Source organism: Miscanthus floridulus, chromosome 5 (assembly GCF_019320115.1).
Source record: "Miscanthus floridulus cultivar M001 chromosome 5, ASM1932011v1, whole genome shotgun sequence".
Lineage (NCBI taxonomy): Eukaryota > Viridiplantae > Streptophyta > Magnoliopsida > Poales > Poaceae > Miscanthus > Miscanthus floridulus.
This window is the reverse complement of record NC_089584.1, coordinates 93,499,656-93,505,861: the sequence shown is the minus strand read 5'-3', so window position 1 is coordinate 93,505,861 and position 6,206 is coordinate 93,499,656. Positions and strand designations below refer to the sequence as shown.

The 6,206-nt window shown below is 51.6% G+C and overlaps 1 long non-coding RNA gene across 1 annotated transcript; it reads right to left on the bottom strand.

Moving 5' to 3' along the window:
• Nucleotides 1–2,428: 2,428 nt before the first annotated feature.
• LOC136452622 (uncharacterized) lies at nt 2,429–5,198 on the bottom strand. The gene is made up of 3 exons (XR_010758862.1): nt 3,689–5,198; nt 3,174–3,603; nt 2,429–3,093 (listed from the first exon to the last, which is right to left on the bottom strand). It is a non-coding gene; the product is annotated as an uncharacterized lncRNA (long non-coding RNA).
• Between the last annotated feature and the right edge of the window lie 1,008 nt (nt 5,199–6,206).

Below are 6,206 nucleotides of genomic sequence, written 5' to 3'. Positions count from 1 at the left end.
ACTTAAAGGTACAACTCTGATTGGTACATGCTTCAAAGGTTTATTCTATACACCTTAGCATCATTTAGTAGTAATTACTCTCCCACAATTTTAATATATGCATATGTGCAAGCTTAAAATTAACCACTCTAACACATATGTAGGGGGAGCTAATACTACTATCTCGGGTTTGTGGTACTTGTCCAAAAATTATTTTCACATGGTAAAATTGCTTGGGCAAGCAACATGAATCCAAAAGAGCTTAATTTCTATATCTTTATAAAGTTGTCATCAATTACCAAAAAGGGGGAGATTGAAAGGTCCTTGTGTGGTTTTGGTAATTGAGTGATAACCTAGGTGGACTAATTGTGTTTATGTGAGATACACAGGTGATTAGTCCACATGTACATGTATGTGAGCAACATATGCCATGAAGGTGAAAACGGCTTGGAGATGTTGCAAAGCTCACACATGTGATGATGAAGGAGCTCATTGCAAATGAGACATGACATTGAGTCATGTGATCAAGGTGGAGAAGATCAAGACATGATTTGGCTTGATGGACCAGTTGCAAGTGTGAAGGGTACGTTAGAGGCTTTAGAGCGATGGACCGCGTGGCGGTGAAGCTTAAGCAACACTTGGCGCCGATGGATGAAGGCAACGGTGAAAAGCAAGTGAAGTCAAGATCGATGAACCAATATGATCATGTGAAGCTTGTGCGGTGGTGGTCTCCATCGAAGCTCGCAAGAAGCTTGTGTGGTGCTCTAGAGAAGAGCTTTGTGAGGGGCATTGTGCTCGCCCCACGGGAGCCGCGAAGAGCAACTCCAGTTGAGCGTTTCATTGAGCTACCCTCACTTTTGGGGTAGGTTCTTGCAGTGCCTGACGTGCGAGCTTGGTGGGTGATGCCAATTAGCCGCCGAACCACCAAGTGAGCGGTCGACACAACGGGGGCTAGCGTGTTGGCAAACCCGTGAACCTCGGGAGAAAAATCATCGTGTCAACCATGTTCTTCCCGTTGGTTTGCATCCTCGTTTCACAAGCTTGTATTTGTATTTCATATACATTGTGGTTGTGTAGTTGCTCTTGTAATTAGTTAGCTTGTGTAGCTTACTAGTTACCTTCTTGTTTGTATAGCATAGAAGTAGCTCCCTTGTGTGGCTAATTTGGTTTGTGTAACCTTGTTAGTCACATTACTTAGTTTGTGTAGCTAAGTAATTGTGCTCTCTAATTTGGCATTGGTTGCCTTGTTATTGAGCATTGCTAGTGAGCTTAGGTGGCTTTGTGCTTTTGTTTACTAGCTTGTGTAGGAGCTCCCTTGTTGCTTAAAGTACTAGTGGCATAGGTTTGTGTGACATTGCTTCTAGAATTGGTTAGGTGAGCTCTAGCTAGACCGGCACCTTTGTTGCTTAATTAGTATCTTTGGAAGGTGCTAGAGAACAAAAATAGAGGGGTGTAGTCTTAGCTAGACCGATAGTTTTAATTCCGCACTTGTTTCAGTTAGTCGACGCGATTAATTTTAGAAATGACTATTCACCCACCACCCCCACCCCCCGCTCTAGTCCGCCATCTCAACCTTATACCTCCGACCTCGACCACGGTGCCCCAAGAGTGAAGGCCTTCGACTGAGACTAAGCCACGGAGGCTCAGCAGGATGTGGTTGACCTACTCGAGGAGGCTCATGAGACGACCATCATACGCTCCGCTCGCTACCAACAAACTCTCCGTAGGTACCATGAAAGAATAATAAGAGGGAGGATCATCGAGGTCGGAGACCTCGTGCTCCCAAGAACCCAATCAACCAAGGAGAAACAAAAACTCTGTCCACCATGGGAAGGATCCTATATAGTGACTGAGGTGATCCGACCGGGCACCTACCGACTGAAGGACGACAACGGCGACGTTCTCACCAATACATGGAACATCGAACAGTTACATTGTTTCTTCCCCTAAAGCTCTATCTTATCATTTTCTTTCATTCAACGTTTGCTCCTATAAGCACCCCAGCCCAAACACTTTTGGCCTGGGTTGCTCGGGGGCTCCACGAGGGTGCGATACCACCTCTCTTTTTTACTATCATATAGTAATACTTTTCACCCAAACAAAAGGGCGTCGCCCGAGCAAAAGGGCATTCCGTTCCTTTGATTACCCTACATGACTTATGTTTTAAAGTCCCAACCGATCACACCCCACCACGACCTATGGTTACGAGTAGCTGAGCCTCGCGGACCATGTCTGGGTTCTTAAGGTTGCAGCCTATGGGTCAAAAAGGCAGGTGCGAAAAAGAAAGGATAAAAACAAAGCTATGATAGGGTAAAAACAAGGATGGATGGGACAAGCTTCCCCTTACATGTGATTCCATCACAAAACAAAATTAAAGCATTCATGAATGTAAAAATCTGTTCACACGGGGGCTCCCCCTAGAACTTATCCTTTACATATACTGACTGTTTCTAACCTAAATTCTATTGTGGCCGCCTGACGGCATCGACTGATGGCATGACCGACGAGGATAAGAGCAGCTTGCTCTCCGACGGGATGATGTTTGGCTCGATCGGAGACGGGACGACGTTTGGCTCAGTCGGAGGCGGGATGACGTTCGCTTCCAACCCGGTCTCCACTCCGTCCATAGGCTAATGACATCTTCTTGATGCACGCCTTCAGCCATGCTTGCATGGCGAGCCTCCATCACCCACTGCACAGAGACTTGCTCGGCATCCATCTATGTGTATGGCACCAAGCTCTCCCCGAGTGCATGGATGGCTTCTACACTCCAGCCCACAGTGTACCCTCTGTAGATGGCTACGAAGTCCAGGTCCAGGTGGTGCATCACCACTGAGGTCAGCACCCTTGACGTCCTGTAGAACATCCCATCAGAGATGAGCGCCCGAACTTTGTTTGGGACCTCCGCTAGCTGGATGGAGGGCATACTGGTGCTTGGCGCCGACCCAAACACCTCAGAAATGACCACCTAGGCAACGTTGTGAATCTGGTCGAGCTCCCCCTCAAGAGCACGTTGCTCTTTAAGGGACTTGGCTAGAGCCTCCATGCTCCAACCATTCGTCGTCTTGGCTGTCTCCAACTCTCGCTCTAATGAACCAAATTTTCCACCTAGTTCTAGAAAAAAAGGACGACAAGTTCAGAAGCAAAGCAAAGGAAAAACTAAGACATCAACCAAAGGCAGAACAAGTACATACCAAGGTGGGTGTTTTTGAGGATGGAGAGTCGTTCCTCCTGCTAGGTCACCTTCTTGAGCAGTTGAGCGTTCGACTCCTCCACCCCAAGCACCTGCCCCCAGAGTGCGAGCACTTCTTGATTAGCCTCCGACCGGGCCTTCCGCTCTGTGTCCAGCGCTTCCAAGGACTTCTAGAGCACCACCTTGATCTCTGCCAGGTGGACCTTCATTGCGTCGAGTCCCCACTCAGCAGCAGTCGGCCATTCCGCCACAAGCAGTTCCACCACCCACGCTCCCATCACTTCGGCCGCCCGGTCTTGGGACTCATGGTGGGTGGATTCTAGCTAGTGCTCAAGCTCATTGACCCACCATGACATCATGGCTTCTCACTCCATCCAACCATGTTCCTCCCGAAGGAAACGAGACTTGCGGATCGACGTCGCCTCTAACTCCTGTAAAGTGAGAAACAAGCATGTTGAGACAACCAGTGAAAAACCAAGGAATCAAGGACAAACGCTAAAAGCATAGAAAGCTTACCTCTGTGACATGCGGTAGGTCGACTGAAACTGCCTGATGGACGAGCTCAACCCGCTCCAAGGCCTCCTTGAGCATCGCCTTGGTTTGGGCGAGATCGGACTCCATCGATAGTCCTCTCTCCTCAAGCAAGTGCCAGAGCGCCACCTCCTCCTCATTGTGAAGGATGAACCGAGCCTTCCTTGGGTCACCGGGACAGGGCCACACTAGCTCACGGGTTGCCCCCAACCTGCTGGAAGATCCAGCCTTCACAATATCATGCGACAACAGGACTATCGCCAACTCCTTCGACAGCAGGATGGCTAGCAGCTCCACCCTAGTGCCTTCCTTGCTGAAGCAGGGGATCTCCACTATCTTGACTCTGTGGCCCACCAGCAGATGTTCTACCTCTAGCCTGACCGTGTCTCCTCTTGACCCCTCTAGCTATGATCAGGAGGGCGAGCCGTGTGTTCCTCCGCCGGGCGAGGCAGGGAGCCTAATCTCCCTCCTCTCTTCTGCCATCACTATTGGGGGAGGGATCACAAGGGTCACCTCTAACCTAACCTCTATCATCACCACGGGGATTACCACCATTGCCGCTATCGCCGATGCTGTTGTACTCGCAACCGGCTAGGACGGCGCAACCCCCAGAAGGGAAGGTTGCATCGCTGCCAGTCTACTTTCCCCACCGCTCATCATGACTTGTTGTAGGCTGGGTCTCCACTCCTCCCACATGGGGGGCGGGGAGATGCCCAGTTCCATCAGTCCCTGGCCGTTGTCAAATAAGTACAGGTCAGTCGTGCTCAAAGAACTCAACTGAGAGATCAAAAAGGAACAAAGATGCATACCGAGATGAAAGTGGCAGGGCCCTAAAGCCCCAACCCGCTAGCAATGAGCCTGCCAGACAAGGACTGCTTACGGGTCGTGACCCACGCCCCCTCATATCGACTGAGGGAGGAGCCAACCCGATCAGTTCCCGATCGGCCAGTGAATGGCCGCGACCACTGGCTTGTGGCGCACCCACCGGAGCGACTAACAGGGAATCTCCCCATTGTGGCTTGGGCGCACAAGCCGACCCTAAAGATATAGGGCTACGGGCACTCTCCTTTGATCATCCGACATGCCATGCCATGCTTAGAGCAGGAGGGTGCGAAGTCAATGACGCCTCTGAAAAGCATGGCGACCATGCCCGCTTCGCCTCTCTCTCAACGATGACATCCAAGCTCGTGGCGTGCTTCCTTGACACGGGAATGTCGCTGCGCCTCTCCGTATCCCGCCCACCACCAATGGCCATGGCCGTAGGCTCATGACACTTCACCGAGGTTGCAATGGTGCCCCAGTCTTCTTCATCCTCGGAGGTGCTCACGTCGCCACCCATCTTCGTGGGCTCCTCTAACTTGAGCTCCGCCTCCATGTCACTTTAGTTTTCACCATCCCACACCCACCGGGCAATCTCCTTCTCCTTGTGCCTCATTTGAGCCTTCTTAGCTCTCTTCTTCTTCTTGGCGGCCGCTGCCTCCTTTAGGGTAGCTTACCGAGCCACGCCCTCCGGCCCCCTCGGAAGATGCAGCCAGGATTTGTAACCAGCGAGTCCCTATGAAATGGACAACTCGAAGTCAAAACAAAGGAGAGCAAGAGAAAAAGGTCACAGAATAAGAAGAGCGGAGCATACCAGATTGGATAGCTTCACGGCATGGAGAGGTTTGGGCTTTGCTTCAAGGGACTCCTTATCCCTCAGTTGTAGCATCTGATCGAGTCGGCTCCAGACCTCGTCCTTCGCCAACTCCTCCAACGACATGCGGTCAGGATCTGTTGGGCCAGAGTAGGCCCACATCAGCTGCCTCCTCTCCGCCAGCAGGACGACTCGACGATGGAAGAAGGTGTGGAATACCCGTAGCCCATCGAGGCCATGCTGCACCAGCTTCTAAAGCTTCGCCTCAATGATCTCTAGGTTGTTCTACCAACTGGAGGGACCACACGACCAGCTCTTCTGCCTCTCCAGCCTTCTTTCGGTGAATGGTGGGAATGGCACCTCCGCTGGGTTTCTGATGTAGAACCACTCCCTATGCCACCCCTAATTGGAGTCATAGGGGGAGTACGTGGGGTAGGAGCCCGACGACCTTGGCTTCTTCTACAAGGCGAAGCTCCCAACCGGCGCAGTTCTAGGTGGATTCCCCTCTGACAAGGCTCGCCCGGTGAAGATCTGCCAGAAGAGGTCCACGTGCAGCTCCATGTCAAGGAAGGCCTCGTAGACAGTGATGAAACCAGCAATGTGCAGCACCCTAGTCGGATTGAGGTGATGCAGCTCTAGGCCCCACTCGTTGAGGAGCCCACGCAAGAACCAATGCGCAGGATATCCTAGCCTACGCTCATGGAAGGCGAGGAAGGAGACAACCTCATTGGCCCGAGGTCATGGAACGACTTCCCCTAGCGTAGGAGCCCTCTAGTGCGCCACCTCCTTTGGCAGGAGCAACCCCTTCTCAGTGAAGGCGGCCCGCACCACCTCATCTACGTTGGATGGCCTCTAGTTTGACATCGTGCT